The following is a 13,014-nucleotide window of genomic DNA, read 5'->3' as shown; positions in this document are numbered from 1 at the left end:
GAAGAACCAACTTTTAGTATTTGAAAGAAAAAAGCTTATGAGAGAAAAATATTGTAGCCTAGATGGCCACTTGACAAGTGGGACTCAGAGTTAAAAATGATTTTTTCATGATTTCACCATACTGATTTATAGATATTTATAGACATGTACAGAGTTGGAATTTTTTTTTTAATGCTTACTTTTCTGGTTGAATATAATTTAATCTGGGGGCTAAGTGTCTGACAGGAAAACATCTTAGGATGGATCAACTCTACACTTTAGCATCAAAGTGAGTGCTATATTTGGTGACATTTGGGCCTTGAGCAATAATTTGGGTCCACCTGGACCTGATTAGCTGAACGTAAACTAATGTCAGAATAATCTTTAACGTACCACTTGCCCCCCGCCCCCAGTCACCTGGGTCTCCCCCTCTACCCTTAGGGAAAATAACTGTTAACATTCAATCAAGTTAAACAGCATTCTAAGTTTGTTCCTCCGGGAGTTCTATATAACATTGGCTAAAACACTTCTGTTAATATTGTGACCTGAAGGAAAAGAGTAACTGAGTCACCTTGTTTTTGTTGTTGTTGTTTTTAAATTCACAATTGAAACTGGTATGTGTTAGGGAAAAAAAAAAGAAAATCCTAAATAAAAAGCAGGACCACAAGGAGTTAATGCATCAACCTCTCACTTTGGTAGACTTGTAAGAAATTCTGGAACATGTTAAAATATGACATAGGATTGTTGAACTTCACCTCTTGTTTTAAACCTCTGTCCTGAACACAATGGGTTCAAGATACCCTTGCTTATAGTCAACTTCAAAAAAGAACCATGGGTGATTTAAGGCCTCTTTGGAATGAAGTAGAACTGACAAGGAATCAACATGAATCAGGCCTAAACATACAGTTTGTTCCCAAGCAAAAGCCATGAAAAATGGAGGCTCTGCTATAATTACTAGGCACCTAGGAGACCAGTAGATGAAATTTTATGGTGCTCAAGGGTCAAAGATCAACTTAAGACTGATCATCAGCTTTCATCACTGTCTTTCACCAGTTGAGATCAAATTAATTCTGATGTAGCTTCTAATGCTGGTAGTTTTTTTACATCTCTGTGAATGAAAGATTGTGACATGGAATGGCATCTTTTTACGTTAGTATCAGATGAACTCATTAGATTTTTGGCGAAAATTCATGTCTGTGATCTCCAGTTTGGTGTTTGACACCTATTCCATGGCAACAAATAAGCATCATATGATCATATGTATTTCTAAAGAAAACTTTGCTCTTAAAAATGATATTTATAGTTTTCAAATATTAATAAAAAGTTTTCAGATGCTATAAATAAGCGAGAAAAAAATGCTAAAGTGAATAACCTTGGATGGCAAGAGGGCAGTAAAACTACTGCTGTTTTTTGATTTGCAAATCAATACAATTTTAGAAAGTCATTTAATTCCTTGTCAATAACAATTAACAGCAGCCTTAATCTTTTGATTCAGTAATCATGTATGTTACTACTTATCCTAGGTAAATAACCTTAAATGCACAAAATTATGCATTATATACCATTTGTGATTGTAAAATTTAGAAATATGATGGATTGTGATATATGTGATATATTTTATAATGCAGGACATAGGCAAATTATTTGTACATCTGTTTGATGGATTACACTACCACTGTAAAAATAATGAACATACAGCCTATATAGAAACATAATAGGGAACATTATAAAATTTTGATCAAATTTATATAGAAAATTATATCAAGCAAAAAATACAGAATGGAAGTAAAATGAACATATCCATAATATTATATAAGGTCTATTACACAGAAATAGCTATAAAGACCAAAACTAATGTGACATTTAAAGTAAAGAGGTCCTTTACTTTTCCTGCAGCGATATATAAAAATATAAATAAAATTTATTTATGATAGTGGCATAGTTTTTTTTAATGTGTATGTATGTGTGCTAGTATGATGAAGTAGGTATTTTATGCCCAATACCTTATGTTTTCCTTTTTGTTGAATACATATACAGTATTAAATACAAAAGAATTCACCTCCACATCAAGAACAACTGTAGTTGTTTTTAAATTTTTTCTTCACCTGCAAGTTTCTTTAATTTATTTGCTACCCTAATGCGAGATCCAAGATACCACAAATCCATGATTCTTTTCTTAGTTCTTTCTTAGTGAGACAATTCCTCTAAACTTCATTTCTTGTCTGTTCATGGCTTACAATATTACTATTTTATTGTTATTTTCTTGAAAAATTTAGCTACCATTAATTTACTGCATGATAAGTGCCGGACACGCACTGAGCTAAGCTTTTTTATTTATATTTCTTCATTCACTCTTAACATTCTCATCGTCAACTTATTGATAAAGGAACTACAGTAAAGAGGACAATTTGTCCAAAGACATCAAGCCAAAAAGGCCAAATTGAAATTCAAGTTTAGATACATCTTACTTGAAAGCCCAGGTCAGGTTCTTAGTCACTATACTTCTACTTCACATTGTGTGCTTTATTAAATATAAATCCAGGGAACAATAGGAGAGAGCTTAGCCTCTTAAAAAATAAAGGTATGTCGCTGATGATGCGAGGTACTTTTTCTGGGAAATAAGCAGAACTGCTTACTCAAAATTAGTGGAAAGCTTCAAATTGTCTGAGTTATTGAGACAAATCCAGTGGACAGTAATACAAAAGATATTTCTTCTATGAAAATTGTATTGATATGTTAATATTGACAAGATATCAAAGTAAATTCTCTCTCAACTTTATTGAGTCACACTGGCCAAATAACAGTAGGCAAAGATCAAAACAAAATGATGAAAGGGGAAAATGCAATTTAAAAATTAACAAAACTTTCCTTTTTTGGCAGAGGCTGATTTTCACTCTTTTTTTTTTTTTTTTTGGAGGAAAACTGGACATCTCATTGCACTATGGCCCCAAAGAATATAGAAGGGGAAATGCCTGTATTATTAACTCAAACATTTCAACTAATAGGCTAAAAGAGATGAGGGAATTTGTGGAGAGAAGAATAAATCCCTCAGTCATAAAGTTATGTGATGCCAATTAAAATGCACTCCCAGGTTGCAAAGCAGCTGCCAAAATGCAGAGTGTTTTCAGAAAATAATTCTGGAGAGGGTCTAGGTGTCACAAGGGCTTTTAACATTCATCCTCAGAATATTTCATCCACAAATATAACTCCATGCAAAAGCAAAGGGAGTTTGCCAAGCACAGAATTTCATTTAGCACCCTGGTAGTTCACTTAATTAGAATAAACCCAGACTTCCTTAAGACTCTTTTGTAAGCCTAAACCTCATCACCGCAAACTGACTTTTTAATTATGTGGTTCTTAAGAGCCTTTGGGCATGTAATAGGACAGACTGTAAATATAGCCGTTAACACACACACACACACACACACACACACACACACACACACAAAAGCTTTTAGAGTCTAGCAATGGATACAAATGATATTCATATTACTCTCCTGTGATACAAATTCAGGAAAGGCAAATATTAACCTTTACAAGCCTCAATTTCCTATCTGCAAAATAAGATGAAAATAGTTGCTGTTTCATAGCTACTATTTTGTTTTCAAGATTAAATAAGATGACAATTTTTACAAAGTGTATAGTACAGCACTTATGTGACAAATTTAAGCAAACAAAATTTAAGCTAGCATCAGTGCAAAGAATGACAAAGGGAAGTAAAAAGTAAAAAGTCCTGAATTAGAGTCCTTTCACGGCCATTACATAGATGCACAAACTTAGAAAAATCTCATCGTAATAGTTGTCCTCAGTATCCCTATATGCCCCACCAGATTACATTCAGGATATGAGTCCTTAATTTTATTACAATCTAGCTATGATTGAATCTCTTAAGAATTCTTAGCAGCTAATATAACTAAAGTTAAGTTATATAAACCTTTCCATTAAGCTGTCCTTTTAAATTCATATTTGAGAGAGTTTGTATGTAACAAGAACCTTTTATTAATTTACTTGTGAAAAGATGTCAAAAATGAGTAAATTATAATCTTTTTTTTTTTAAAGATTTTTATTTATTTATTTGACAGAGAGAGACACAGCGAGAGAGGGAACACAAGCAGGGGGAGTGGGAGAGGGAGAAGCAGGCTTCCCGCGGAGCAGGACCCCGCGATCATGACCTGAGCCGAAGGCAGACGCTTAACGACTGAGCCACCCAGGCACCCCGAGTAAATTATAATCTTATAATAAATTACTCTCAAGACTAGCTTTACTCGTTCGTTTGGTCCTTCTTTTCAAAAGAAAACATAGAACTGCAATAACTGTAAACAACCATCCTAGTAAAAACAATTGAAATCGAGAAAAAACATGGGAAGAAGGGTAGGAAGACACCATATGAATTGAATCAATGACCAGGAACGATGACAAGGAATTCTCAGAGGACTACTTTAAAGTGAAAGTAGAAAACCTGGGCACTTCACACCAAAGTAAAGTTGTGCCATGCAAGTTGGTAATAAAACCTAGGACATTTGAACTTTTTCTTACCTAGCTGCACTAGGCAAGGGAGCAGGATATTAAGTCCCAGGTAGCTTCAGGTAAGAAATCCAGTAAGAAATAACTACATTGCACAGTTCCCAATTTTGTAAAGACAAAATTTAAACAAATCTCCAGGAAAAAAGAAAACAAGAAAGAAACAAAGTTTTGGAAAGAAGGAAAGCAGTCTTGCAAATTGGTATCCAGAAGCTGACACTCATACGCCCATGGGTCAAAACATAAAACACAGAGGGATTGACTCATTATAACTGAATGAGAGCTAAAACAAGCTGTACCTTAAAAATTGTGAACTGCAACTGTTGTGTTGCACATTTCATGTGGAATTGCTCAACTGACATTTTCGCCATGGAAATATGGGATATTAAAATAAAGCAGGACTTGAAAGGTTTTAATACTTCATGGTTGTGTTACAAAAACACTGAAGCCTAAGTTTGGCAGGCTTCCAATGGATTTAAAATTTCCCTAATTCACCCATAAATAAGACAGTTTCTCAGTTGAAAGACTGTGGTAACTTCAGATCCCACTATACTTCTATTTGCAGTTTATCTTGTTTTCTTTTAGGAAAAGGAAATGGTCACCAATTTCTTAGAAGAACACGAAAACCAAATCCCTGACCAAGCTGTTTTCCCTTTTGTTTGGGAGGAGCCAATTGTAGAGATTGCAAATGACACCATCAGTCATTGAAATTGATGAAGCTGCTAAGATAACATTTTTCACCCCAGTGTAAACAGTGATGGATCCTTCCAGGGATGCCTTACATTGCAAGTCTGGGATTTAGTTTATGGGTCTGACAAGTGTGACCTTTAAAATAACATATTTGCTATAAAAGAGGAAAGAAAACTCTTTATAACTAAAATATATTGGCCACAAAATCACTTTCCAGCAAGTAGTCTGATTACAATCAAAATAACACACCAAAATGAAACAGTTTACCTGTGATCAATTTTATGTGGTTGTAAAATGCTAATTATGAGAGAAAACACATTCAAAGTTTGTGGTACCGTCTATAAAATTTGCAGAGAATCTAACATTCAGTGATGTGTAGCACATATGGGTAAGCAGATGGCCAAAGTATTATTTTTAAAAACAGGACTTTTGCTGACAAAATACAGAATTGGAATGGTGTGATTGGAAAGCTAAGAGGATGTTATTTATGAGGCAGTAAGCTCATGCTCAGTAATTGGATTCTTGCTAAATGGCAGATAAAAAGGACTTGGGAGAAAAAAAGAGTGTTTGCAGCTATAGAAATGAATGAGAAATTCTTCTGACAATATCCTATCTGTAATTTTTATCCCAGCTCATCACCTTTCACTTCTTTACCTTTGGGGGAGCTATAAGAGGAGGGGCTACCTTAACCACTTCAGGCTTGTCATGCAAGATGTCACCTCTTTTCTTTTTGGTAAAATTCTGGGGGTGCGGGCGTGGGGGGAGCGGGATGTGATGAATTCATTCTGAGTGTGCCCAGCTACAAATTAGATATAATATATATTTTAAATCTCCATACAAAAAATAATATATAACAAAGACTAAATTGGCCACTTAAAATAGCTTGATAAAAGGGTTCAAACTTTCAGTCTGTACTGCTGAGAGTATATCATGAATGTTCTCAACACACACCAAAGGTAGCTGTGTGAAGTGATGGATGTGTTGATTAGTTTGATTGTGGTAATTATTTCACAACATATACATATATCAAACATCACGATGTGCACCTTAAATTAATACAATGATACCCCAATAAAACTGGAACAACATAACTTGCTGATTCTGATGCCTCTTCTTTAAGCTATTTCAATATCCTGTTTATAACCCTAATATTCATCATATTTGAATGAAATTTTGGGGGAACCCATATGCTTTCTTGGATTTGCTATTTCCTTGCTGAAAACAGGGATTATCTCTTGTACGTTTTTTTATTCTCCTAACCAAGCATTAGGCTTGGCCTGTGGTAACTGCTCAGTAAAATTTTACTGAATAACTTAATGAAGCTCTATTATTCCATTAATAAATTTTAAACCATCACATTTAAAATTACAACAATTTTGGGGCGCCTGGGTGGCTTGGTCATTAAGCGTCTGCCTTTGGCTCAGGTCATGATCCCAGGGTCCTGGGATCGAGCCCCGCTTCGGACTCCCTGCTCGGCGGGAAGCCTGCTTTTCCCTCTCCCACTCCCCCTGCTTGTGTTCCCTCTCTCGCTGTGTCTCTCTCTGTCAAATAAATAAATAAAATCTTTTAAAAAAAATTAAAAAAATAAAATTACAACAATTTTGGGGAGGATGAAAGTTTAATGTCGCTTTAAAAATGACCATTTTTAATAAAGGACATTTTAATAATTCCATGATAAGAATTAGCTTATATTTCAAATCCCCTGCCTATAGATGAATTAGACGTGTATTAGCATGTATGAATTACATTTTCAAGACATTTAAACCGCAAAATTCACTTAGTAATCTTTCCAAGTTTTTGTGATAAACTAAGTTTTCCTCGTATTTTATTTCGAAATATTTCTTTTTTTTTTTTAAAGATTTTTTTTATTTATTTGACAGAGAGTGATAGCGAGAGCAGGAACACAAGCAGTGGGAGTGGGAGAGGGAGAAGCAGGCTTCCCGCTGAGCAGGGAGCACAATGCAGGGCTCGATCCCAGGACCCCGGGATCATGACCTGAGCCGAAGGCAGACGCTTAACGACTGAACCCTCTATTTTGAAATATTTCAATTCAGTTTCATACCCGAGTCTTATGTCTTGTTATATATCACAGCTGTCTCTTATTATATATAAAATATATCTTCAAATATATATTCCCATAACTGAAATTTGACTAACAGAAAAAGATATGTAAATGGAATGCCATATGTAATTTTGTTTTTGAAATCAACGTTTTGGTAAGCTCTCCCCGCCCTTCCGAAAGTTACTCCAGCAGATTTTCTCTTTGCCCTGGGCATCACAGACACAGAGGTGGGACCAGCTCTAGCCCCTGCTGCATGCCATACGACCAAGCCATGAGCGCATGGCTCCTTTCTGAGGCCAGGCCACCCCAGGGGAGGCTGGGGCCAGGAGCAGAGCAGTCCCAGCCAGGCCTTGGCACAGGCCAGGTTAACCAGTAAGGACTCCAGGGATGTAATGAACTCAGTTCTGTTCCCCCTCCGTGGTGATGGTTGATGGTAAGTGGGGCAGCCCTGCGCCCGGCCTGGCCCCCAGGCGTCACCGAAGGAGGTGGAGCCCCCAGCTGAGCTGCAGCACCACCTAGAGCACCTGCTGTGCCCAGTGGTTGGAGGCAGCTCTGTGCCTGCCAGAGACAGGCCCATCCCAGTGCAGGAGAGCCTGGCCTCCCCTGGAATGGGCTACACACTGTGTGATGTGTGATGGCAAGGTGGGCCTTACTGCAATGTGATACATGCCAGCACGCTCAGCACTGACAACGAGGGGCAGTTCGAGGAGCTCACGCAGCTGGTGGAGACCACACCTCACATGCAGATGGACTCTGCACTCGCCTCATGAAGCCACAGGTCATGGATGGCACATGGCCCTGGAGGAGCTCTTCCCCTGCATCTGGGCGCTGAACAACGACCTGAAGCTGTTGCAGACCCCTGGGCTGGGGAGGTGGGGTGGAGGGGTCGGGGGGGAGGTTGGAAACCAATACGAGTGCTGGGAGGTTACTGCGGGAAAAAAGTCGCTGTTCAGTGCGTGAAGAACGACGCCACTGCCCAGGCCTTCCTGGCTGAATCCTGGGTCATGACACGGTTTGGCCACAGCAAGCAGGCCCAGTTTCTGAGTGTGATCCTGGAGGAGAAAGGCGGGCACTACATTGTCACTGAGCACATGGTCAAGGGAGCCTGGTGGATTATCTGCCTCACAAACATCTCCTCAAATTCTCACTAGAAATCTGAAAGGTCATGAAATACCTGGAGGACAACTACTTTGTCCTTGGACACCAGCATGTTGCAGCCAAGGACAGTGTGGCCAAGGTCAGTGACTTCCACCTCACCAAAAAGGCCGCTAGCTTGCAAGACACAGGCAAGCTTCAGGTCAAGTGGACAGTCCCAGAAGCCCTGAAAGAGAAGAAATTCTCCACCAAGTCTGGAACATAGAGTTTTGGAATCTTTCTCTGGGAAATCTACTCCTTTGAGAGAGCGCCTTGTCCAAGAATTTCCCTGAAGGACCTCGTCCCTCAGGTGAAGGGTTACAAGACAGATGCCCCCAGGGCTGCCCAGCTGCAGTGCCCAAGGTCAGGAAGAACTGCAGGCACAGGGGCGCCTGGGTGGCTTAGCCGTTAAGCGTCTGCCTTCAGCTCAGGTCATGATCCATCCTGGGATGGAGCCCGCATTGGGCTCCCTGCTCGGCGGAGCCTGCTTCTCCCTCTCCCGCTCCCCCTGCTTGTGTTCCCTCTCCCGCTGTGTCTCTCTCTGTCAAGTGAATAAATAAAATCTTAAAAAAAAAAAGAACTGCAGGCACCTGGACTCTGCCCCGAGGCCCTCCTTCCTGCAGCTATGTGAGAAGCTCCAGCATGTCAAAACCCATAAGTTACACTTACAACTGCTGACTGTGACTGCTGACTTCCGCACAGGTCATGGCCCCGTGGGGACAGAACCTGCATAGATTGTGGGCCTGGTGCCCCACTCACTGGTCCCAAACCTGAACTGAGCCCAGAGGGACAGTGGATCTCTTTCCTCTCTTCCAACCTGTGCACCCCCTGTCCCCCACCCCAGGCCCCACCTAGGCCCAGCACCTTCTCTCATAGACCAGACTGTGGGGCTTGACCCACTCTAAGGGTCAAGAAGGGAGGAAGCAGACGCTCCCTACCATGGTCAGGCTTCCTCTAGCCTCCCAATTTGTCTTAGAGTTTTAATTCCTTTCCTTTATTGAAATTTTTATTTTTGATGTGTGTTTTTATCATAATTATTATTATTAATTTTCAAGACGAGAAAGAAAATACCCAGCAAATGGGCATTTTACAAGAAGTACAAATCTTGTTTTTCCTGTCCTGACCACAAAGGTTGGGGAGAGGAGGTCTCTCTTTAGGGACCCATCACTGGAGCCTTGTTCCCCATTCTGTGATCCCCGTTGGGTGATGCCTCAGTCTCTGCCTTTTGTTCTTAACTGTGTTGCACTGTTCGCATGTACTCAAGGAAGACTTCTGTCAGGGACTTATAGCTCGTGTGCCACTGTGGCCCACATTTTTTGTGAGATGTGATCATAATAAACCACTTCACAAGGGAAAATATGCATAAATACATAGTATTAGGACAAACTCTGGCATCCATCAATTAGCGTGTAAAATATTGTTTGTTGACATTATTAGAATAAACAAATAGGTAAACATTAATAATTAGAATTGTACTATCTGGAGACTTTTGATATCTATTAGGCAAACCAATCATATATATTTGCCAGCACCTGTTTTCTGTCACTTTCCTCTTGACCATAGAAGCATCAGTACCAACATTGGACGGTGAGAGAGCAGTGAAATTCTTCACTGGGGCTGTGGCCTGAGAACACTGAATACAGCATCAGTGTTGACATGAAGGACTTTGGAATCAGAAAACCTGGGTTTGTGTCCTATTTGAATCTCTGACTAGATTGGGACTTCAGCTATTAGCTTAATTTATCTAAAATCAAGTTTCCTCACATGCAAAAAAGCAGTCAATATTACCTACCTCATAAGACTCTTCTTAGCACTATGTGAGAAAATACGTTTTACTCTTCAACTAGTTAGTGTCTAGTACAAAGTGACTTCACCCATAATTGTAGTTATTCTTAAGTCAATCTATGAAATGATGATACCCAATGAAGGCTTAGCTGGGCTGGTCATGGTGTGAGAATCATCCATCTATTAAATCAGGGATGCTCAGACCTGGAAGGAAAGGCAAGTTTGCAATCCATAGATTATTTGGGATTTGAAGTAGGAACTCTGCTGACTAAAATTCTCTATGGTTGCAAGATCTGAATTTGGAATCAGAAAGATGGAGTTTCGAATCCCTTAGATCAGTTACTAAAGCATCCACATCTTAGTTTCCTACTACAAACATAGGGATTCATTTTTTCTAATGCTTATCATGCACTAGATAGTTTGCTGGTGATTAAATATTAAGAGGATCTGAGAGATGATGTATATTGTGTTCTTAGTGTAGTTCCTATCAAATACTTAGCTGCTTCCCACATTTGGGGGCCTTTTTTGTTATTCACCAACTACCATATTTATATTTAAGATCTCATTATACTAAAATTATGCATTTCCCTGCCTAGCATATGTCCAATTCTGACAGGGCAATACTTATAGATGACAATGTGACTAGTGTCCCCAGATTTGAAATATACCTGATCTGAAATATACCTCATATTTAAAGTAAATCTTAGCTCACACCATTCTGATGTTAATTCACCATTTAAGATAATATGTAGTTAAATGGTAAATATTTTAGTGGCACACAATATTATTCCCTAATAACCCTTGGGAGAAATTATCAGGCCTAGAATGCTCTTAAGTCTGGTATTACACAGGACAGCTTTCTTGTGGCTACTTGAAGATCTAATAATTTTTTGAGATCATTTTAATTTTTAAATGTCTAAATGTTCTTAAAAATTTCCACATACCTAAATCATTTCAAAAGCCCTTGGAAAGAAAATAAAATCCAAGTATTTTTGATATGTAGGCTAGTTTCAGTCCCAAAAGACCATCAATTAGGAGAAATTTGAACATTACTTTTCCTTTGACTATTAAAAATATTTGATGATGTTCCCTAAACAAAGCATCTTAATCAAAATGTACAAAAACATGCTAAAAGAATCATATTTTCAAATTTTATTATTTTGATTTTGATTCTCTTACAATGACCTGGTTGGAAATAGTGAACATAATTTCTTTTTCTATGAAATGATATCGATATAGTCTTAGGAAAGACCATATTTCAACCTTTTTGAATATTGCTCTGGGTTTATACTCTGCTTACATCTTTTCTTTTACTGTCTCTCAAGAACATACAGACAACCACCCCTAGAAAAAAAGGATCTCATTTCAGATTTCACAACCTGCTTTATTCTAATTTTAGGTTTTCTGTTTTATTTTGTTTTGTTTTGTTTGACTAGGCAAAATCCTAAATTCAAAATCACAGAACAAGTGTTTTATATGAAATTCCCACGCATTGAGTATATCTGCGTTTTCTGATTTTAATACGTAAGAGTTTGTTTTGCATAGTGTGTGTGTGTGTGTGTGTGTTAAGTTTACACATTGACATTGGGAACTTTCTTAGAGCATATTCCCTGTCATAATTTCCACAGAAAATTCTGTATACTGTTGAACATTAAAATGAGGGATGCCTTCATTCAAGACTTGATCACCAAGTGAAACAACTTTGAAAATATTTAAGAACTTGCCATTTGCTGGAATTATTAGTGTTCTCAGCTTTTGACTCACATTGCACAATTAGATGTCAAAGTCTATGTGAGAAAAATTATGAGAGCTTTAATTTTGCATGCTCTTAAGACCCAGAATTATAAGACTATAGACTGAAAAATATTTAATAGAAATGTAAAGTGATGACTTTTTCTCCAAAAATCTCATAGAAGCTTTTCTTTTCTTTGTATTCCCTAATCCTCTTGCAAACACTTATGTCATATCTGCATCATTGTGGCAGAATTATAGGTAAATAATCAAATCCATTCACTTTGAAACATGAGGACTATTACTTCTGGGTTTTCATCCTTACTGTGGCCCATGATTTGTTCCCTAGACTCAAACGGAAGATACATTGCCTTTTTGGTGATCTACAAACCCAGACATTAAACTAGGTCGTTTAAATACATTTTATTATTTTATCTTAATTGTGAACCTTCTGAAGTGTATGAACCCAGATATCACCTGAAGTTACACTACTCTTCTTCTTCTTCTTTTTTTTTTTTTTTAATTGCTCATATTCTGTTTACCGGCTGACAGAATTCCATTACTTTCCCCAATGTTTCTGTGACCATTCAGGGCTTATATTCTTATGATCAACTTTGTTAAGATTTTCTATTCATATTAAATCCTTGGTCAAATTCTACTTGGCCTTTCTGCCTGCCCCCTGTCTTACTTCTTGTGAAATCTAAAGCTATAGTTTTCTGCACTTTCTTAATTTTCTCCCCCTCAAAATACTACTCACACCAACAGTAGTGTTAAATTTACCTGAAGACTAAAAGCAACAGACTAGGACAAAACAGCACAGAGATTCTGCATAAAAGAAAGACAATAAGACAATTTCGAGTGGGTGAGATGTCTGATCATTCTTTAGACATCTATATTCATAGGAAACCCTCATGCCCAACATTGGGAATTACCTTACAAGAAACATCATGTCTTGTTCACTTCTGCTTTCTCAGTGCTGATAATTTTGCCTAACAAATGATATAGACTCAGTACCTGATGAAAAATGGGCAAATTTTCCACCTAACCTCTATTTACCTCCCACTATGATGGTCCTCAATTACTCAAAATTCATCCTAAAGCCCTCCCTTCCA

At 38.0% G+C, this 13,014-nt stretch overlaps 1 pseudogene; it reads left to right on the top strand.

Moving 5' to 3' along the window:
- Positions 1–7,675: 7,675 nt before the first annotated feature.
- LOC118550749 (tyrosine-protein kinase CSK-like) lies at positions 7,676–9,120 on the top strand (annotated as a pseudogene).
- Positions 9,121–13,014: the final 3,894 nt, after the last annotated feature.

This window comes from Halichoerus grypus, chromosome 8 (genome assembly GCF_964656455.1).
Source record: "Halichoerus grypus chromosome 8, mHalGry1.hap1.1, whole genome shotgun sequence".
Classification (NCBI taxonomy): Eukaryota; Metazoa; Chordata; class Mammalia; order Carnivora; family Phocidae; genus Halichoerus; species Halichoerus grypus.
The sequence above is the reverse complement of the archived record's forward strand: the minus strand, read 5'-3'. Positions and strand labels throughout refer to the sequence as shown.